At 35.8% G+C, this 23,966-nt stretch overlaps 1 protein-coding gene and 1 pseudogene across 2 annotated transcripts in view; both read left to right on the forward strand.

Moving 5' to 3' along the window:
• GPC6 (glypican 6) overlaps nucleotides 1–23,966 on the forward strand; it is a 1,023,293-nt gene that overhangs the window by 554,193 nt on the left and 445,134 nt on the right. The gene's annotated exons all lie outside the window — the stretch shown is intronic.
• LOC111768725 (small nucleolar RNA U3) lies at nucleotides 927–1,003 on the forward strand (annotated as a pseudogene).

The following is a 23,966-nucleotide window of genomic DNA, read 5'->3' on the forward strand; positions in this document are numbered from 1 at the left end:
TACAGAAGAACTCAGTGGCATCCTTGATTCCTCTAGTTCTCTTGTTATTCACACTCCATCCAGTCGTAATTCTCGGTTGTTCTGCCTTCAGAATCTATCCTCACTGTGACTGCATCACCCCGTCTCCACTGCTCCCCCATCTTAAGCCACCATCATATCTTGCTTTGACTCTGCACAGACTCCTAACTCGTTTCCCTGTGTCCCTTCTTGCTCTTGGCAATGCATTATTCAGCAGCCAGATTTTAAAGTTTGCATCAAGTCATGTCATTCCATCCCAGGGCTTCTCATAGCAAATAGAAGGAAATCTACACTTCTTTCCAGGGCATACCAGTCCCTACCTGAGTAGAGCCCCCACTAATTCTCCAACCTTACCAGCAGTGATTCTGTCTCTTCAATCAGACGCCTCCTGCAGGTCCGTTGGACACACAAATCTTGTTCCTGACACAGGCTTTTGCACTTGCTATTCTTCCCACCTGGAATGATCTCCCACCTTTTCCTCTAGGTGCCCCTACGCCTGGCACTTCCGGATCATCTCAGCTTAGACACACTTTCTGACATGACCTCATCTTAGTCACATCCCATCACGTTCTACAGTTTTATTTTCCCCTTAGGACTTGTCATTATCTGAAATCATTGTACTTAATTTTGTGCTTATTTTAGTGTGTTACTTCACTCCCCTCACCCCACATGTACACAAGGCCAGGAGGGCAGAGATGGAAGTGTGTGTTACCACTGTATTTCTAGCATATAATTACAGACTAGTCTATAGTTAGTTCTCAAAAGAGTGAGTGAGAATAAATGGGTTAATTGATGCATTGATTTAATTAATAGTTTTGTTTTTTTTCCATGCTAAGTATTCCAGAGCACGTCAGTGTAGACTTTTCAAGTTTAATGAGGCCCCCTTAAGTATCCAGATACACTTTGCAAAGACTGTACTTTCAGGGATCATTTCTATAGTTCATTACTAGGGGAGTTTCTCTGAATGTGCAGAGCACCAGATATAATTTGCATGCCGGATCTCAATTTCTATTTTGTGTCCCAAGTTTACTCTGAAAAACTACCCTGTTCTGTCATCTCCCTTTCTGCTTTTCTCTTGTCCACATCCAACTCCACTGTTTATCCCCAAAGTAAAGCTCCTTTCAGATGAATCTCAGCAGAATTTTTCACTTAGCCATTGAGATTAAATTTGATCATGATCACCCCCCATCATCTTCTTAATAACTTTTTGTAAGAGAACTTTATCTTGTCTCAGCTATAAATGCAATGCTTCGAATTATCAATTCAGTTAATCCAGAGATGTGTTAAATTACAATCAGTAGTCTCCACAACTCCCCTCTTTTAATCACAATGTATCCCGTGCACTAAGGAAAGGATGTGTGTCTATCTTGCTCGATACTGTGTTTTTGTTCTGAGAGCAGTGCCTGGCACACACAGTCTATAGTAAATATGTGTAGTGTGAATGAGATAATACAGAGAGAGCAGTTAGCGTAGTATATGACACCTGGCAGGTGCCCAATAAATGATTCATACGGCATGGGAGAGATATTCAAGCTAATCATCTGCCTCCTGCTAGTAATGAGGCCATTTGGGGAGCCCACCAAAGACATAGTCACAGACAAAGAGACAAGCTGCAGGGAACACAGGGCCAGTGCCTTCCCTAGAGAGGAGTCAGTGGAAGAACTAAATGGGTCTGGTGAGGAAGGCTGGTGTCAAAATTAATAACATTTTTCTAACTAGGCTCAGGCACTTAATTAAAATGAATTTAATAGCAAAGCTAGTTGCAGTATTGAAGTGCCAGAGGCAAGAGCTGACCAACAACAGAGCCCATCCAGTGAAAAGTACCAGCACAGAAGTGCGGCTTGCAGGGACCACAGAAATCAACGAAACAGCTTGCCTCGGCAGGAATTAAGATGAATTACAGTAGGAAGAGATACGATCTCTGTAAGTTTTTCCTTAAAAAGTACCTATTGGCACTCTTTTTGTGCATTTCTTAAAACAGAGGAATGAAGGATTAATTATACCGGTAGTTTTCAGGAGAGACGTGTTTTTGCAGAAAAATGGCTACAAACTTGATATCAGAACCCAGAAAAAAAGCCTACCTTTTGCCTTAAGCAACTCTAACTCAAGCGATACTAGTTGGCTTATATTAGATAATAAAGCTAAAGAAAATGGCATCTGAAGCTAGCTTCCTTGTGACAGGCACCCTGATCACTGAGCATGACATGATTTCTCCAGGTGAAGGACTAGCTCATTGAGGACACTCAATAAATGCTTTTTGTTTGCAAAAATCAGAAGTTCAGAATGAGTTAATATTACTTCTCTTAATTCCTTTCCTATCTAAAAATTTATTTTTTAATATTCTCACATTGCTATTAGAATCAGATAGTTGCTCAAAGGTAGTTGCAAAATATTTCTGTCATTTTGGTCCAACCAATGTATTTACCATTCCTATCTTAAAAGAAATGGAATCTTTTCTTCTAGAATTATCTAGGAAGAATTTTTTTTTTTCTTTTCTTTTCTTTTATTTTTAGGAGATTCATTTAGTCAAATTCAGCAAACTCTTTGCTCTTGTACTAAATGCCAAAACAAAAGACTCTTACTTAATATTGCCGCATCTTTTTATGGGTTTGTCTTCTCTGGATGTGTTGCCCAGGTGGATAAGCCCCCGGCATTCAGATCACATATGTCTGAACTCTAAAGATACTTTCCTCTCCATTGGAGCACATTTCCAACAGAGTCTAAATTGTTGGTAGATTCAGACATTGCCATAAATTTTTACTTCTGGTGAAGGTGACATCATCACATCTTCAACATGACAAAATGTAGGAATGTGTGTATCTTCCTGAAGGAAATATGACTAACACTGCATGAATGTGCTTCCACAGGCATTGGAAATATATTACATAAACTAAGTAAAACAGCTATGTTAAATATATTATTAGCATTTAAATTTAAGTAAAACTACTGATCAATACATTTAATAACAAACATGAGAAAGAATTTATTATATTAGTACATACAGATAATGCCTATTTTATGCCTAATCATTATAATATGATCTGGTAAACTCTATAAGTAAGCTTTCAGAAGCTGAAATGGAAAGAAAGAGACACATATCCTAGAATATAAGTTGCGATCCACAGGTATTTTTGGGACATCCACGATTATTTATAAATCCACTGCAAGAATATTTAATTCCCTCTTTTCAAAATTTTAGACGTTTTAGAATAAATTTTTATAGCAAAATCTGATACGCATACACACAATGAGGAATGATCTTGCATAATTTTCAAATGTGTTCAGCTTTCACATTAGTATTTCAAGGGAGCTGTGAAGTTTACACAAGATATTATATTATTTTTTAACTTTATATATTAGTGTTTTATAGATTCATAAATCCCTGAAATCTGTGTCAGGGAATCCACCTCTTTAGTTTCTAGTCCCAATAAATGCTTCCTTAATTCAATTTGTTCTTAATGGTCATTAGCGATAAGTAGCACAAAGATAAAGATATATTTTCTGTAATCACTGGGAGTTCTCATTTTATTTCTTAGAGGAATTGTAAATTTAAGGTTTGTGATAGTGGAAGGAGAGAATACCTTTTATTTTTTCTTCTGTGATAGAATCCTGGTAGATGGTTACATTGGCAGGGACAGAATAGTGGGGGTGATGATACTCATAAATGAGTCTGGGTGATTTGAGGACCTTTGGTGGCATTAATAAATAGAAGAGGCAGAAAGGAGCTGGTGTCAGTGGGAACATTGTAAATTTGGTTTGAGAAGCAGTAAGTTTACAAGTTACCCAGGAAGCAGATGGAAATCTGAGAGTTTATCTTTGGGAGTGTGTTGATGCTGAAAAGAATGATTTGATATTCATCTAAAAAAAAGTGGTGATTGTGAGAGCTTTGCAGAGAGAACGAGAGGAGAGATAGAAGAGAAGAGGGGCATTGATGCTGTTTTGGGAGAAAATATAATTAGAAGAGGAAGAGTTAGGAAAAGTAAGAAGAGTGGTCAAAGGCGAGAGAGAAAACAGGAAAGCAGGTCCAGAGCAGACAATAAATAAGAGTTCTTAAAAGTTGGAACCAGAAGAATAGTCAAAAAGAGCAAGAAAGATCAAAAATATGTGTATCTTTCAGGCATAGGAGGAAAGAATTTCAAGAAGGAAGAGGAGGTCACCAGTATCAAAATCCAAAGCGATCTAACCACAGATTATCAATTTGTATATTCCGGGTGTAGCAAACCCACCATCATTCAATGTTATTTTGCTGCTTTGTGCTTATCCACCACTATCTTGAGAGTCCTGGAAGAATCCTTGAATTTAATCCCAGTGGTGATGGAAGTTACTTTTCCATACCTGGAAGGTCCAAATGGGATGTGAGTGGAGCTGGTATGTAATGTGTTGGTGAGCAAGACCTGCTCTGATAGTCTCTGTTTCTCTGGATTTTCGTTTCTCTGAGTTATTAAGTTATTGCCAGGATCCTAGAAAGCAATTTAAACATAATTATTTCCTTTGAATGATGGATTATCACAGTCAATAATGGACAAAGAATTTTATGGCATAAAGATTAGCAGAATTTTAGGAATTGTGTCTTTCTCTTGCTTATTAGCACATACCATAGGCATGTTGGTAACAAAGCATGTAAATTGCATTGGAGGCTAATGGCCCAAATTTAGATGGTGTTAACCAAGGGCAAAAACACTAAGGTAGGCTTAAAAATCGTAAACTGAAAAGCTCTCTTCTGTCAAACTTGACTCAGTATTTGGCTAAATTGGTATACAAACCAGTTCTCTCTGGCCACTTACATAAACAGGCTCACTGGGAGGGGCACTTCATTCTGGAATTTTTACTTCCAGTCGTATACCCTGGGATGTGCAAACCCATGTGAAATATCCCTTATATCTACATCACATCTCTTAATAGAAGACTTTCTTTCCAGTGATTTGAATTTCCCATACTTTCTTTTCCCTTCTACTTCCTTAAATAAAATCCAAATTCCCCAGAGAATTTCTAAGATTCCCAACTTACTGCAGTCTCATCGCCTGTCTCTCTGATCTCCTCTATCCAACCTGCACTTCTCTGTTTCCAAACCTGACAACTTTTGGTATGATAGCAACATAATGCATAATCACAGTAATGTTATAAGAGAAGCAGAGCGAGGAAACCAAGTCCCCAGAGATAAATGGCTGGATGTCTAGGAAACTTGCCGGATCAAAAGGTATGCAAGTTTCTACAGTGCCAAATTGCCCTGCAGAATGACTCTATCAGTTTACACTCTGCCAACCTGGTTAATGGGCTGTAGTGTAATTGTCTGTTTATCTATCTGTTATCCTCATTAGGCTATAAGCTCTTCAAGGACTTTTCAATCTCTCAGTGCCCAGCGTCTAGCATGTAGCCTGGTACAGAGTAGATACTCATTAACCTGCTTCCCTTTCCTACTTCTAAATTCTTTGAAGTCCCAAACAAGTAGGCCAGCTGATATCGGAGAATATGTGGATGAATGATAAGGCATAGTGGGTGGCAAAATGTGTCAGGATTTTCCCCCAAAACTCAACATATTCGTAAACTCTTATATAAGTTTAACATCTACATTTTAACCCAAACATGCATAATCCAGTCTTCATTATTAGGTAAGTTTAGATAACTCTATGGTAGGTTGGATTTGACTTGAGTTAGCATTGAACACTGAAGTTGCGTAAATGTAGAGGTGTATGTGTGTGGATATTTTAAATAAATATCTTCCAAAATTCAATTATATTGGTAAATGAAATTTCAGTAACTTCCTGCAGGGTGAAATTTTTGAAAGCATGTTACTATGGTGATTATTTTTAAATGTCTTGTAAGATTACAGCTTTCTTTCTGGGACAAAAAGAAATCTCTAAAAATCTTCAAGGAATCTACTTGCATGCATGTGAAATCTTTTGTAAAGTTATAAAATCAACATTATGACACTTTTCTTTGAATAACAAGAGCTTTTAAAGACAAAGAACCATGATTATTTACTTAAAACATGACTGGGACAATTATCATCTATATTTTGCATATATGGCAAGGATACTAAGATTTAATGACAAAGGAGCAACAATTAAGAATGCACCTTCTACATGTTCTGGAAGAGGAGATGGGCATATAAAGAGGTAAATTAAAATACACAAAGCCACCTGCTATGATAGAGATTAAAAACAAAATTTTGTGGGAAAAAGAGGAGGAAACGTCTCACCTTACAACCATTTCCATGTGTCAAAGTTCATTTGAGATATTTCCATTTCAAAACTTTTTCTAGTAATCCCAACTTGGAATGATGCTTTTAGCTACCTGAGTAACTTAGCTGCACCTCTTCTTACAAGACAAACATTTATTGAGCATCTGTCTTGTACCGAGTACATAGGCATGGACAAATGTTTCAGGTTGACAAAGGACTTTCATGTCTTTTGTTACAGATTTTATATTTACCAATTCAATTTAAGTTTAGTTCATGCTTTATAACTATTTATATATATTTTGTGTGTGTATAAAAAGTCATGAAAATATTTATTGTTTATAAATATCTGTTGAATAAATGACAAGTAGCGAATTTATGTATTTAATTATTCATAGAGCACCAAATTACATTATTTATAAAACAATAGATCTAAGCCACAACCATGTGACATTCAAAAAAATATCTGGCGAAACCATAGTTGGGATAAAATTAGGAGAGGGATAGAAATGGTTAGAAGAGTGAAAATGGTTAAAGAAAAAAAACTTATTTTTCTTAACAGTATGACTTTGAACAAGAACATAGATCTAAACTGTGTTTCTTCACTACATTGTCTATTTTTCATTACTGGCCAGCTCTATGTAGTGAAGAAAATGACCTTTTTACTACCAATATTTCTAATGCAGATATGCCTAGCCAGCTAAGACCTACCTTAGATATTTAAGCTTCTTCACTGATAAAATGTAACAAATTGTCAATTCATGAGCAATATAATCCAAGTTAATATCTCTATTAGCACTTTTGTTATGTTGGCACTGGAATTATAGTGGTATTGTAATACTATAGGAATTTTTAAAAGAGTAACATAATAGCAAATGTGAATCACATCATAGTATTTTAGGGACATGAAATAGTACTTAATTGGACTAGTTGAGGAAAAGATAGAAAGGTAACAGTAGGTAAAATGGAAACAAAAAAGAAAGTGACCCACTTGTATGTATTAGAGAGATGAGATTTTTGCCAGTGATGCAGCCAGCAGATATATTCATAGTGCAGTTGGATTTTAGTCATGATAAAATATAGATAAGCCATTTGTTTATTTCTTTTTAATTTGTAAGAACATGTAGAAGCTTTCTGCACAGTTACTTTAATTGGAATACTACTGAAATAGCTCTCAGTGCATTCTCAGAGAATGAATAAAATATTATGGTTATGCCAAAGTTTTGGGATTTTAAATTGGCAAAAGTGTTCACAACTGTCATCATCAACATATTTAATCTAACAGTTTCTCTGGCTTTTAGAAGGTGGTTCTGTTTTGGACTTCAAAGTGTGTGCTTAGACTGATTGGAGGATCTACTGAAATGGCAGTGATCTTGTTGAAGAAAAGGCAAAAAGATCTAAGTTTGAATCCTAAGAAATTAGAAAGGGCTTGAAAAAGCAGTGGCAGTTTGCTTACAATTGCCTAAATTTGGTTATTGCTAGAGAGGACATGCGGAGTGGCTGTCCCTAGTGGGAGTTTTGGCTGTTTTGCACCCTGTTAAGTTTTTCAGCGTAAAAGCCATTTGGGAAGTTTCAGGTTTAAGGTACAAAACATTCACTCTGACCTTGAAAAATTTAGCTATGTTGAAGCATTATATAGATTGTGACCCTTTCTCTCTTGTTCTGAATGATGGCTAGCTGAACCGGGGTGAAGTAGACCACCCGTTAGAACTGAAACTGGTATCTCCTTCGTTGCATGATTTCTATATGTTTTCTGGCTTTTTTAGCATTGATTAACAGGCATGGGATGACTTTTGTAAATTAGCTTGATGTTAATGGATTGCCATTTTGAACTTCTTTGTCATTGATTTTTTTAATTCCTTTTCTTATTTTTATTTCCATATTATTTCAGTAATAAAATTTAATTAAATATTCAAAATTTGATCTTCAAACTTCTAGTCAATCCATTGTGTTAAGCTGAAAAACAGAAATTACATGATTAATTTTAAATTATATTTATTTTGAAGCATGTGGAATACATGTTTTTATCCGGATTTACTATGTTAAATTTTTTTGAACTGCTGAATCACATTTCAATTTAATTGCCTATGAAATTTTGTGCACATTGGCATGTTACTTGGTTCCCTTCTTGCTTTAATTCAAGAATAATAAGAATGCATGTTTCCAAAGTGGAAGAATCCAAATGTACGTAAATATGTGTCTTTAGTGCCTGGATTATCTGTTTAGAGTTCAGCTACCACAAATAACATGTTCTAAACTTATGCATTCATATTTTTAAACACGATGAACACAAAGAATACCATGTACAACCTTAAATTTGTTTGCCTTCAAATACACTCATTTAACTCACTAAATATAATTGTATTTTTATTTTTTAATGTGACAATAAGATGAAAAGAGGAGATCACCAAAGTAAATAATAAATGTAATTTAAATTGAATAAACACACTCAAGAGTGATCAACATAACAGTTGGTTAGTAGGTTTGGAATTTAAGTGTGTAGCTCAGAAAATATTAACACACGAATCAAATTGTTATGAATGAATTAATAAGTGACTAGAGAATTGAAGAAGGAAAGCTGATGAACACAGAGATTACACTCACTGGAATTATTCATGACTTTGAATTTGAGATGATTCTATCTTATGTGCTGCATGGTATCTGCATTTGAACACCTCCCTGATACTGATACTTCTTATCATGGAGATAGCTGCATTAACCTTAGGAGTAAAGAGATAATTGGGGGGAAATTATAGCAACTCTTCAGTGATTCTTCTACTGTACCTTCCACTGTCATGAAAGAGCCTCTGTGGGAAATTGGTGGCCTCATGATATGATGTCTGAACCTTTAGTTTCTAAAATGATACAATCTCATTAAATTCATGAAAGATGGGGCCATAAAGCCAGACGTAACTTTCAGGCTTAATAATCAGTTTATGTTCCTCATTGCTTAAAACTAAGAAAGTCCCGGTTGGTTTCAAAGATGGCAAGGCTTTCTATTTAAAACTAAGAATGTAGGGCTGGCCCAGTGGTGAGGTGGCTAAGTTCTCCTGCTCTGCTTTGGAGGCCCTGGATTCAAGGGCTTGGATCCCGGGGGCAGACCTGCACATTGCTCATCAAGCCATGCTGTGATGGCATCCCACATACAAGATAGGGGAAGACTGGCACAGATGTTAGCTCAGGGACGATATTGCCTCAAGCAAAAAGAGGAAGATTGGCAAGAGATGTTAGCTCAGGGCCAATCTTCCTCATCAAAACAAAACAAAACAAAAACTAAAAATGTAATTGGCCCATTAATGAACATGCTAGATCTAGCTACCAAGATGGTCACCAGGACGTTCTGCCTGTGAGCTGTGGCTCCTGGTCAACAGTGCCAAACAATGCACACAACCTGTGTAAAGCAACTGACACCAAAACAAAAGCAAGAGTGCCTTAAAACATCTTTCATAAGTCAATCCCACAAAGTTCTTTTTGTTTTTATGTTCCTTTGTTTCAGTTATTTTAGCATCTACTGAACAAGTGAGTCAGTACTAGAAAAGTCAACAAAGATGCTACATGATATTTGGGCAGTTCTTTCCAAGTTGAGGGAACTTTGCCTGATCAACTTCCAATCGTTTACAAAGTGGAAGATATGAATCAGTCAGCTTAATTTTATGCAGCCCATTTTATGTATCAGGAGGATATCATAGAAGTCCAGAAAAGATCTAGGATACAGCAGTCATTTATTTTTTTTTAAATTTAGTAGATTAATTTCTATGACCACTGAAAAAACTCTACTACATATGCATAGCATGAAGTTTGATCATCATGGTCCTTTCAGATATGCCTAGTGGCATGTCTCTTAGGTGTAAGAGAGTCCCTTTTGGTGCTGTCCCTGGGCAAAAGGTCACTTTGTGACAAGGAGATTAAAAACAATATTAACTCCTGCAATATAAGGAGAGGGATTAGATTTGGAAAACACTTTATAATTATCTGATTATGCAGCTAGAATGTGTAAGCTGATCATTAATTAGAGTACAGTGCTATCTGAAGACCAGAAATCTTCCTTCAGCCTTCTCTGAGGTGCAAGACATTCTTCTATCATGTGCTTTTGGTCATAAGATTCTTCTTGAAGTTGACAGGAACATAAAAACTACACAGCATTACATTTTTTATGAAAGAAATACTTATATTTTCAGAACACATATCCCCTAATTAGAGTAAATTACTCCTGATGGAATAAGCATTCTGCAATAGCAGGAAAGAAACAAAATTTAATTTCCCAGTGCCATAGGGAGGTCTTGACTATTCAAAAACTGTCTCTAAATCTTAGGAACTATGCTTTCAAGGGCTAAACTAATAGAACTGAGCAGGAAATGAGCCTGATTAGCATTTTGTAAGTAATTCTGAGCACAAAAGACATATTTACAATAATAGCCAAGACTTATCATCTACAATTGAACTCGACACTGGCAAAAAGAAAAAAGTAAATTGAATCCATTAAAATGACATCAAATAAATTATCATATTCATTTTCTTGTACACTGCTTATCACTTTTTAATTTTTAAAAATTTGGTTGGCTATCTCTAGATCCTAATAAGAGTAATGGGTTAGCATTGATTTGGATGACTTATGAAACATTTATATTCACATTATTCACTTGTTCTTAATTCATAACACAGCTTATTCAAGGCCTCTCAGTTTAATACAGCCTGCCAATCGCTGCTATCTATAATAAGGAGGGCTGGAGGTATATATTGTTTTTTCCCCAAACAATTTAAAAGTATAACCTCTGACGTTTTTCTAAGGAATTATTTTGCATCTTTCCACTTGGCACAGGGTAACTGAAGCAATTTTTTGTGGTTAGAAACACATTGATAGTGGTTGGTAAATGTAAATCTAATAACTATATTGTTCATCAGGTTTGGAAAGGAAAGAAGAGATTTTTATGGGGCTATGGTTATAATCAAGGGAACAAATAACTCTTTTAGGAGAATTTCAATATAAGCTTTTCTCCCCTATGTATAACGTGTACTAGATATCGCTAAAACTACTCTGTCTTGGGTATTTATGGTACTGTATAATGAAGATTAACTTTGTGGAAGAGAATAAAGGTTTCACTTTCTGTTGAGCACCTGTTCTCATCTTGAACTTTCAGAAGCAGTCAGTGAAAAGTCAAAGATGTTCTTTCCTCCTGGACCCATGGGGAAAGGTTTGCCAATTGATAACCACAGTCTGCTTTTCTGTTTGTCCTAGGTGATTGCCATGGCCACACTAAGTTGCTCCTCAAAAGGGTAGTCTGTGCCTCTTGCCTGTATGTAAGGGTGGCCGGCAAAGGCTTATTTCTACCAACAAACCACATATTCTGCTGTTTTGATGAAACCAATAATCCAGTGAAATTCATAGATATAACCATACCATTTGTAGAAACATTAAATTAAAAAGAAATCTTATGCAAGAAAAAAAAAAAGATGGCTTTGGCAGAGAAGCTAAAGCATGTGGAAACTGAGATGATTAAAGTAAAACCAGTTATCACTTCAGTGACCAAAGTGCTTTCCCATATGCTGGCTGTCTGTCTTACAGAGCTAGGCATCTTATGATTCTACAGGCACTGTCCCAAATATTTGGCTGGGTGCCTGATGGTTTCTATGCCAACAGTAGATTATTGTATTGCACTGGAACTAATCTCTTCCTTTTCCAAACTACTAAGATGCTTTATTCATATTGCTCTTATGGTACTTACTCTGCAGGTTACATTACGGTTATTTATGTACATGTCTTATCTCCTCTTCCTTAATGCCCTGGAGTGGATTGCGACTCCTAGCCACCCTGTATACAGCAGAGCAGAACCCTGCTCGGTCTCCTTGTGCCATCCTTTCACCTTCTGTATCAGACAATGCTCCACTGCTCTTCATAGGGTTTTCATGGCCAATTATTTTGGAAGTGATTGGCCAGGTTCTTCTTCTTAGTCTGTCTTAGTCTAGAAACCCCGCTGAAACCTGTCCACTCTGGGTGACTCTGCTGGTATTTGAAATACCGATGGCTTTCAGCATCACAGTAACATACAGCCACCGCAGTATGACAACTGACGGACGGGTGGTGTGGTTCCTTGGTCAGAAAATAACTCGTGCTGTGGTGGTGAGAGTGCCGAATCTTAACCACTAGACCACCAGGGCTGGCTCTTATTTCCTCTATTGTAGACTATTAAGATAAGGAACTTGCTCATGGCTTTGTATACCTTCAATAAGTTGTTTACGGTATGTGATCAATAAATATCTGTTGATGGGTGGGTGACTGGGTGTGTGAGTCCAATTTTGAGTCAAGGACAAATGCATGTAGATTGTTATATTAAATGCTTTAAAATAGCCTTTTTGTTGTTACCTTAAAGACCGTCCCATAGTGGGACAGTTCTTAGGTGAAAACTTATGATGTGGGTCAGGATCATTTTCTACTTTTGCTCTGTAAGCTCATCCTTGTATATGACCTCTGTGCATGACATCCATTGGTAATTTATACCAGACTACTTCAATAGATCACACATTCAAAGTAGGTTTGTAGTTTACAGCTATAAATTTTACTTAGAAAAGGTTATGTATTTGTGGGACAAAAAAAGTTTTCTTCTTTTCCTCTGCTATGTAATTCACACGCTTTCTGGAATTTTCTTTTTCTCCAATACTAGTAAGAAAGACTTAGTTTCATAATCACTAAGTGTTATTTTCCAATAGTTTATTTGTATAATTAGAAAAAATTTGAAAAAATGCAGAAATCTAAAATTATTATTGGGGCATGTCTTCCTTGTTTAGGGAAATTTACCTCACTAGACTCTGTCACACTAGGGACATTTTTAACACATGCTAAAAAATGCAAAAGGGAGAAAAGGACTAAAATATGGCCATATCAGTAGAAATGCAAAAGAAAAAAAGCATTAAAATATAAAAGTAATATTAACAACCAAAAAAACCACATTTCCAAGTGGCTATTGATAATTATACCCCACTTTGAATTTACCTGTTCTGTTACTTTAATGTTCATAATGTACATTTCTATGTGTATTTTCTTATTTAAAATGTACTTGAAGCAGGAATCAGAGAAAAAGCAAACTATGCTGATGTCATTATGTTTAGTGTTTTATTTCATGAGTCAATTGCCAGCAAGAATTTTTCCAATTTCCAATTTTGTTTCAGATTAAGGTGAGGTTACTTTGTTTGGTTTTCATTCTCTATATCTCTATTAACATCTGAACCCCAGGAGAAATTACCTTTAAATTGGCAATTGTTTCTTGGCTGTGCAATATTCTGACTCTCCTTCTTCGTAGCCTTTGATCCCTCAGAAAAAAATTTGCTTAACTGAGTCTCACTCTGCAGATACTCAGCTCCAGTCATTAGCTGTTCAAGACAATGAACTGGAACAGTTGAAGGACTCCAGGAATTTTGTCTCCATACAATTCACTTAAAATTAGTTGCTCCTCAAGAAGTACAGCCTTCTCCGTCAGCCAGTATGTACATCTTCTCCATCAGCCATTTATATGTAGCTATCTCTAACTAACAAATGTATCAAGACAGATATGGTAAATCATCCTTATACTTTGAAAAAGCTTATCTATGAATCACACTGATATTTGGCCTAGAATAAACTTAGACATGAGAGGCCCCAACACAGGCACTCCAAAAATATTTATGGTGGTAATTTCCTGACTGATGGGTAGCAAGGAAAATGATAGCACTTTGAAAATCAGAGAGCTATACTCTTCCCTAATCTTTTATGAATTTTCTAAATATTGTTCCCTGAGTATCTACGGATTTAATCATCAAGAAAAGACTTAATATTTTGTTATTATGTACCTGAAATTAAACATTGGTTCACATGTGATATCTCCAATTCTGTAAATACTTATTTGTTTTAAAATTCATTTTATAATTTAGTTATACAAATAATTTGCAATAAAAAGGAAATGAAAAAATTAGACACAATCGAGATCTTTTGCATAACATAACACATTATTTTATATATAAAATGCACATTACATAATGACACATTATTGATATAGATATCAAGAGACAGACATATGGATGCAAAAGAGTTTCCATAACTCACTGTACTGTAATTTGCTTTCTTCACTCAACAACACATCATTAACCTCTTTGCATTTTTATAAATCAAAATCAAGTTTGAAAGATGGCTCTTAAAATCTATATATATCATGTTTCACTAAAGAGATGCATCTTCATAAGCTACTCAGCCTCTTCCCTATTAACTGGATAGTAAGGCTGTTTCCTGTTTGCTATTATCATAAACAGCACTCTGATACTCATCCCTAGACAACCATGTTTGAATGTATTTATGACTCTTTCTTTAGGAAAAAATGCTAGATGTAAACTTATAAATGTAAAATGTCAGAAATATATGTAATTTTTAAAAGCTTTTAATGCATATTATCATATTGCTCTTCAGCAGCATATAAGAACTAATCAAACTTTATCCAGTGCTGTCTATTATAATTCCTTTGAATTTTGCCACTCTGTCACAAACAAAAAAACCAAAGCATTTTTATTTGATTTCCTTTTTTAAAAAAAAGTTCCTAGTGATGTACAAATATCTAAAAACAATCTATTTGTGCCCCTTTTGGGTGTATTAGAAAATTTCTTTCTCTGACCACTGTTATATCAGTTCTTTCACATACTCTATTTGTACAATGATTAGTTGAACGTGAGTACAAATGTTTATTTATATTTATTTTTATTTTTTTTGTTTAAAAATATTCTTCTAGTCATTTAATTACTTTAAAGTACTTGAGTACGTTAAAGGTTCTTGTTTATTCATCAGATATGTTACTCTCCCTTTTAGTCCTGTGCACTGTACAAATTTGGTAAGTATTGTTACAGTTGATAGGAAGTTAACTGGAACAATCTAAGGGCCGAGCTCTCTTTCTCATTCCTCTTCTAGGGCAACAAGGCTATTTTCAGCCTTCTTGCCATCAGGTTGTCCGATCAGCTTTAAATCGACCCAATATTACTGTTATTCAGGGGATGTTTCTCCTACTCTCTCGCAAGGATCTCATGATACACATTGTCAAGTGCCCTCTGGAAATCAGTGTCTGGTTGGAAAAAGATTCGAGAAAATGTCCAAAGATCTGAGCTTTCTTCTCTCTTTGGCTCATTATCGACTGGTTATTTTCCTTGTTGAGATTCTGCTCTCATCTCTAAAAGATAGGGCTTCCCTTAATTTAGTTTTTCCGTTGTCTTTCAATTTTAACAGCAGAACGCCTCAATCTTTTTTTCCAAAACCCAGAATACAACTCTTCTGTAGAAGCAGCTTTCAATAACCACGAAGTCCTTTTACCTTTTCCTCAATCAAGGACATCTGTCCATGTGCAGCTCACATAAATATCAGATGCTTTAGACAGGATGGCAAACCCAATGATGGCACTTACTGGGTGTCTTCAACAGGAAGACAAGCACCACACACAACCTCTGGTTCACTATGATGACACCACTTCTTCAATAATAAATTAAATGACTTTTTTTGTTTTCTTCTGGGCAACAAAGTGTTTACTGCATATGTTTGCCCCTAGATTCCTAGAATTGAGGTACCCTTGAGGGCTCTACTTAGCTGTCATTTTCCCTGGACTTCCTCTTTGGTCACAACTCTTTAGCTTGCTGCCTAGTCCCCAGTCATAAGCCAAATAGGAAAATCAATCTCATATCTTTAAAAATTAACATAAAGTGGCTTTTTATAACTTCTAGCTATTGGCAAAAGAGGAATTTCTCGTTAAAAGGACACAACTTGGTTTCTATGCATATTCTAATCTGTAGTTACTTCAGGCTCTTAAAGAATTCCGAAAGAGACGTTCCATGCTTGTTTTACTAATGGCATCGTCATGAGATTAAGGTGTATGTAGCCTCCCAAAATGACTAATGCAGAGAAGAACATTTATCTTGTTAAATAAATTCCTTATGACTTTATACATTCCGTATAGTTATGGCTCATATATCTCATATGTACTCATCAAACTATTTTTCCACACATGTACTTTATCATGGCAAACTAAAAAGAGACAATAGGATAAAAATCAATTTATGCTGTGTACTTATGGATAGTTAGGTACAACAATTTTGGTCAAAGTTGCAATAACACTGTTCCATACTTTTTCTAATATTTACCTGTAACCCCCAGTTTGCTTGGCCATTGACTCTTATTCAGAAAAGATTGTGATGGTGGATTTTCCCTCACATGAGCACCTTGACAGATAAATTGTAGCTTTTACTCACATTCACTACAAAGAGTTTCATAGGTTGAGAAAAGAAAATGCCATCAAAGATCACCAATTTATATTAATGTGATAGTATTTGGGAATACACATAAAAATTCGAATGAAGCCCCTGTTTTTTAATGACTAGTATAGAAAGTGATGTGTTGTCTTGGTTTTCCATTTGAACTCCCAGTTTTTGATTTATGATAATCTTATTCTGAAATGCCTATTTCTCAACCATCCTTTGGGCAATATTTTAAAGTTACTGAATGCATATAGAGTGGTTTATAACCTTCATAATGTTGAGAGAAAGCACTTTCTCTTTTAAGACATACTCTTCCACACCAACATCTCATAGCAAAATATATATACAGTGTTGGTAATGTTCACACCAGAGTTTTTACTATGAACCCTGCATGAATCTGAGGCTGTACTGTGTGGTCATCTGTCAGGCTTTATGAGGTAAATAGGTTACAGAAACAGAGGCACATTGCAAAGATAATGTCTCCTCTAGGAGTCACTTCATTCTGGCTATCAATGTGGTTAGACTCTAAAGAAGTCTTTAAATTAAATGGAAGTCTTGCTTGGGAAGTGATTCAAGTAAAAAGAGAAGCAATAGAAAATGTGTTTTAATTTTTAGTATTTTTCTTCCCTTGGTATTTCTTTCATTCCCCCTCTCCCCGTTTAAAAGTAACTCATTTATATAAACCATAGTTTCCAGAGTTGTTTAAATCAGGCCATATTTTGCTTTTTTATGAAACCAAATAACTAATCTGAACCTTAAAGATAATATTATGGAAAAGTAACCAGTTTTGCTATTCTGGAAGAAACGATTCCCCATCACAACAGAACTACCCACAGGTACGATCTGATGAATCAGTTCAATTCCACATTCGTGCTCGAACTTTTTAAACCTTATCAAATGTACTAAGACAGCCTATATTTACCACCAAACATATAAAATACCTTTTATTCCCCTGACAGACATGGATAAATATTGTACAGTAGGAAAAAATGTTTAATCCATACAGTCTCTTTTTTTACCTCTAAGTCAAGGGTTTCTTATAGCAGTAATCCCCACATGAGTTGAGTTTTAAATAAAACACAAGAAACCACATTTTTTTTTTTCCTGAGGAAGATTAGCCCTGAGCTAACATCTGTGCTAATCCTTCTCTACTTTGTGTGTGAATCGCCGCCATAGCATGGGTGACGAGTGGAGTAGGTCCGGGCCTGAGATCCAAACCCGCGTGCCCGGGCTGCCGAAGCAGGGCATGTGGAACTTTAAGCATTAGGCCACAGGGCCAGCCCCCAAGAAACCACACTTTTTAGACTTAAAACTCTTTCAGAGTCAGATCATTTCTTGCTTGTTTACGAAATCAAATGGCTAGTATAAATTGCAGCAAGCCAGAAGGGAAAGTAAAGTCCCCAAAATCTTTCAAAACAGTTCTTTTCCTGGAGATGGATAAAAATTGTGCAGTGTGAAAAACATGTAGTTTAATATGTAAATGTTATTGTCCAGTATCAGAATAATGTATAGATACAATCATCATTTAAGTTGAGTTTTAAATAAGGCAGAGAGACCAATATATTTTCCCTTTTAAACTTTGTTGAAAGAAACAGAAAATGTGTCGTGTTAGCCTCATATCCACTCATTAGTTTCATTTCATGTGGATATCACTTGGCTTGGCCATATTTAAAAATTGACAAAACAATTGAAAATATGAAATGAATCTTAGAAACTCCAACAGAAATAAAAATAAGGTATAAAAATATCTCTAGATGTCTATGTCTAAGTCTGACATTTATTTAAATCTCATAACCAATTATCGAGGTCATCTAAGTGAGGCTGGGTAGAGGGCGAGTTTAAGACTTCTCATTCTTGTTTACAAAGTTTCCTTGCTGTTAAAGATTTTTTCCTCAAGTATTAACTGTATACCTTTTTAATAAATTCACATTTTTCTATTTAAAAATCATACAAAAATTTAAAAGTCACCTACAGCATATCCCAATTAAATGATTTTAAAATGTATCCTCTTCCGATTCATGGTAGAATTTTACATTCGTTTTTCTCTTAAATGTTGAAAGCGTACATCCGTGTGTTCCAGATTTATGAGATACCTTAGCAAGTGGTGCAGCATCTGCAATGACTCCTTCAGGATTGGAAACGTTCAGCTATGAGACACTAGACTCCTGCTCCTCTCATCCATTAAAAACTGTCCACCAGGGTGGAGACTCCAGCTGCCGGATGACTGACTGCCTTTAGGGGGTACATACGTGGTTTCCTCAGAAAATGCTTAATAGTTTACATTGTCAAAAATTCCCTCATTTCCCTTTTAATGTATTCATTCTTTCACATATTTCATTATATTTTTTCCATTCCCTACAGCTATTCTTGCTTTGCTTTCACTAATATAATCTAAAACTCTTATGTACTTTTCACAAAAATATGAGAAATACATCAAGCATAAATGGCTAAATGGTGACTGGGGAGGTTTTCTATTATCCAAGGAATATTCTTTGTTAATTTACTATAATTTAAAAAAAAAAATACAACTGAGGCACTTCAGATTGTCTTTCTTGGCCTTTAAAACTGAAGGAATTAAATGAATATTCGGAGATTAGTAAATGTCTTGTTGAATCATATAGTCATACTTTCTAATGATGACCTAAATTTGAGTTCAGAATGCCCATTTATTCATTCAATCTGCATTGTATTTATTGATCACTGTGTCAACACCATGTTATCATTGTGTTGGCGTTGTGGATACAGCAATGAAGAAGACAACACTGTCTCTGCCCTTATGGGAAAAACAGACATTAAACAAATAATTGTAAATATAATCATGTTACAAAAAGTAAAAAAACATGTGTTAGGGAAGCATATACGAGTCAAGAATCCACACTCACTTGGTGATCTTTCCTTGAAGGCTCCATGGATGAAACTGTGCATGAAGCCTCTTTTGGTCTAAAGCATGAAATGGAGTCTGGTCCTGTACCTAAACAGATCAATCAGTAGATGGTCCGGTTTCATTTAAGAGTTTCTGAAACCAGCAAAATATCTAAATCAATTTCTAAAACTTATGAATGCTTTTTCCAAATCTCCAGACTGTCTTTATTTTTGTTGGCAAGGCAGTGAAATCTGTTGTTTAAATGTTATCTGCTATTTTCCTCAGCTATAAACCAATGGAATTGAATATGTTGTGGGAAAATGTGGCCAAGTTTTATGTAGGACAGACTGGAATTAGGCAGGACAGCAGACACAGAGCAGAATTTAGGATGGACAAGCCCAGGTGAGTCTCAGGAAAAGGAAGGCAAGCATTGCTTAGAGTGAAGGACGTTTCTGTATGGGCACTACACTGTATACGTTTCTAGAGACAGCAGATTTCAGCGATATGTAGTTTTTCTTTTTTTGGCTTTTTATCTCCAATATATGTCTTCTGCTTTGTCACCACCTGTGTTTTCCAGGTTGCAAAAATATATGTAACCATGGTCTTCCGTCAGCTCCTTTTTGGGGGAAGGTGCAGTTTGAGTATACTGACATCTAGTCTATAGCGAGAAGCATGCAAGTTTTGGGAAAGTTCCTGCTGTATAATAATTTGTCTGTTATTCCATCTCATCAATTTAGATCAAGTTTCCATTGCAGGGACTAGGGGAGTTTGTGGCAACAGATTCCAAAAGAATCGGCTTCCAGATCCTTTGAGACTTCAAGCATTGCTGTTTTATTCATTATACTGAATAAAAGTTAAGTCTCTTGTGCCATGTTTCTTTACCCCTTTGGGAAATATATGCTTTCCTCAGCCTTCCTGATGTAATTTATGTGCTTTGATGACTTCTGGGCAGCCAGTCAGATGCACTACTTCACTGTCAGTCAATCAGCCATTTAATCGTTCTTTCTTCCATTCCAACCTATAATTTTGAGCACTAAATATTCATTGTGTTTAGTGCTGTGCAAAAGGTAGTTTATAGGGGCCCTAACACGGAGCTTGCCAACTTGTAGGCAAATAAGACGTGTTTGACAAGGAAGTTAAGTAACAACAAAAGAGTGCACTAATTATGTACGTCAGTACAAGAATGACTCGGATTTCGTGGCCAAGATCCCTGTGAATCTGAGTGGTCAAAAACAAAAGCTGAACTTGAATTAAACAAGCTGACTCTTGAAGGATTGGTGAGTGTTAGATGGAAAGGAAAGAGAGGGAATTCCATGGAGAGAGAAAAATGTGCAGGAGAACTTGAGTCAGGCATATCCAGGAAACAGAGATATAAACAAATATGGTATATATTACCTGGAGTATGTTAGATGTTTAATGAAAGAATGAATCAATGCATGTATGTAAACAGGAACTGGAAGAAAGTTTAGAAAGGGAAATGGTTGGCAGTAAAATTTTAACTGAAGAAGATCTCATAACCAATATGATTGACAGAGAGCTATAAGATAATAAAAGGCCTGAAGAGGTCATTTCACATACGATCCGAAACAACCAGTTTTCATCTGCCATCAAATTTATTTGTGTCTGTCAAGGCCTTTGAGGAAATGGAAAAATCAAATTCTTTATCTATCAAATATAAATATTAGGACAACATGTGTTAATTAAGGAATGTTGATCTGACAACTGCGCTTCAAAAACATGTTTTTGATTATATGGAAGTTATAGGTTAATCGAGTAGTTTGGAAAAAAATAAATAAGATAATTCTGCAGGTGAAATAGTATCATCAGTCTCTCTCAGTCGCACTAATTTTACCTCTGAAAATAATTTGTATAGTCATACAAATTCCTTCACCTTCAACCTTCCACTACAAATCTGAGATTGCTGATGAAACTTGTGTCCTAAATCTCCCTTCATTTTCCTGAACTATTCATATGATTTAAATACTTGCTTATTTTTTAAAGTGATTTAAGAATCTTTAGTGCTCAATTAAAAGTCATTATTCCATTAACTCACAGACCTAAAAAAATTAATGGCTTCATGAATCATAATTAAGGCTTCTAGTTTTTGGCACATAAAAAGCCAAACATTCAGCTGGCTTCTTCCATGTCTGTTTTAGATGCTCTAGTGGTTCATTTTTAATCTTCCTCACAATTTGACTCAAATTTCTAGGCTGTCTTTCTTTCTGTTGTTGAGTCTCTAAGGACATGAAATTCTTTAGTCATAAAACAAAAATGACATGGAAACACATGAAACCATAGAATGTATTTTTGAATGAAAACATAGATATGTTGTCTCTACCCTCTGCTACCATTTTACCACTCTTAAATAAAGAAATGACCAGATGTTTAAAAACAGAAAGTTGGTAAATCTTTCATTCTCTCCTAACCTTTACATTGTTCTGCTACTATTTGATCTGAGTAAGAAAGTTGTGGTCATAACTTATTCATTCAGAAGTATTATGCTGATTTTCCTCACAAAGGTTTTGTTTACAGAAAGTTTCTTTATGGTATTTAGTAAAACTTAGATACTGTATAAAGAGGAATGCAAAAGAGGTATTGGTATACAAAAACGTTAAGGGCAAATAAAGACAGTGTGGGAAAAATAAATCAAATTTTTTTTTAAGTCCACTGTAAGCTGGATTGTAATGAGCAGAGTGTCAGAGAGGAATCCCTGTTGGGGAATTGTGAATATTATTCTAAGAGAAAGAAATCCCATATGGTCCAACTGGATTTGGTTAGATCAGACCCAGCTGTTGTATCCCATTTCTTGGTCATAGCTAATGGGAAAAGCTCATTCTGGTCTCCTTTCCTAAAACTCCTATCCCAAATAGTCACTGATAAAAGTGAAGAAATATGTCTTTCCTGAGATAGTGTTCTATCCAAATTTTTTTTTTTTGCAACTTTTAAAATTGATCAAAATGATCAGCGAACTAACTGGGCAACAACATCTTGACATTGTTGATAAGGATCCCAACACTGATTTCTCTACTTAGAAACCCATCCTCCAAATCACCTGAAATATATACTCTACTACTGAAAATCTGTTAGTTTGTTTGCAAAATGTGATAAGCGAAATAAAACATAAAAGAATCCACATGTTTCTAACTATTCCTTCTTCTGGACTTTTGTAAGTATTTGTGTTACATTTTTATTCTTATAGCCACACCCCCATACCGTTTTCCCGAAATGAAATTTTCTTTTTCATAAAATTCGAAAGATCACTTTAAAGTTGGAGCAGGAACCAGAGAAAAACTCTGAGAACAGGCTTCTTTTAAAAATATATATTTAGGTTTTTTTCTCACACTTTTTTGGTTCCCAGACCAGTTGCTTTAAAATTCTAAATCATGTGGGTGAAAATATGGTAGAGTAGAAGCTCTCTTACCACACAAGAACAGAAAATAACCTTTGATTTGTCCTTTTCAGTGATCCAGACTCCTGTCTCTCTCTTTGTCTTACACTAACCCCACGGTTTAGGCCGATATTGTCGGGTATATCAACTGTTGCTTTTACTTGATCTTCATAACTAGTAACTTTTCTCCTTCAGATTTTCTAAACCATTCCTGCATCATGTCCTCACCCTGCTCAGGAACTTGCAAAGCTACCCAGCCAATTGCCTGCAGCAATGTCAACAACAAATTCCAGTGGACTTTTCTTAATGCTCCAACATTCTGGAATGGGTTTGTCATATTTCTCCCTCCAAGTCATTGCTCAGTCTGTTTACTATAACATAAACTTTAAGAGCATAAAAGTTCTATGTTTGAATTTCTATTCCTCTACTTGAACAAATGACTTCACTGAACCTCTGCTGCTTAACTGTAAAATTGGGGGAAAATGTTAATACATACCTTGATAACATGCTGTGCGGATTCATAGGGATAATGCATGTACCGTCCTTAGGGCAGTGCTTGGGGCAGAATGAGTCTGCCACAGGCAGTAGCTGCCGCACATCCTCTAGTCTCACCTGCACCACAAATCATTTTTTAAAAGCTTACCCATCTTTCAAACCAAGTTTGTCTCCCATGTTCTCCATGAGCCTTTACAAGATCAGTGATCAGAGCCACTCGTATGGCTTGTACATTGTCTTTTCCTGTGTGTAGTATCATCCTCGCAGCTACATCACAAAGAAGAACATATCCTGTCCTTTAACACTATGTCTTGCACATTTTGTGTTGATTAATAGATTAAAGTGATACTTGTCATAACAGTTTATCGGGCTTGTCCAAGCAGAGAATATGGATGACAGCAGGCTACCCAAACAGCTGTTACAGGATGAGCTTAAGTGCAGTGACCAGAGGAGGTTTATACAAACTACCTCAGAAAATGGAGCATAGCCATGGAATGCTGGGAAATCACCATGTCTGACTGATGACATTGGTATGCAGTAAGCATAAATGGGGTGGCTCATTTTAAACAAAGACTTCGGGTAGATTATGAGGTTAAAGAGTACAACTGTAGATAGAAACAAACTTTGCAAACAACAGCTGAAGCTGCAGAGGAAAAGGGGCATCTTTATGAAAACTTACTGTGGGAAGGGATGCTGGTCACATCTCTGTCTACACCCCAAAGAGCTGTCACAGTGATGTGATCCTCCACAAGGATTAGAAGACAATGCAC

Source organism: Equus caballus, chromosome 17, assembly GCF_041296265.1.
Source record: "Equus caballus isolate H_3958 breed thoroughbred chromosome 17, TB-T2T, whole genome shotgun sequence".
Classification (NCBI taxonomy): Eukaryota; Metazoa; Chordata; class Mammalia; order Perissodactyla; family Equidae; genus Equus; species Equus caballus.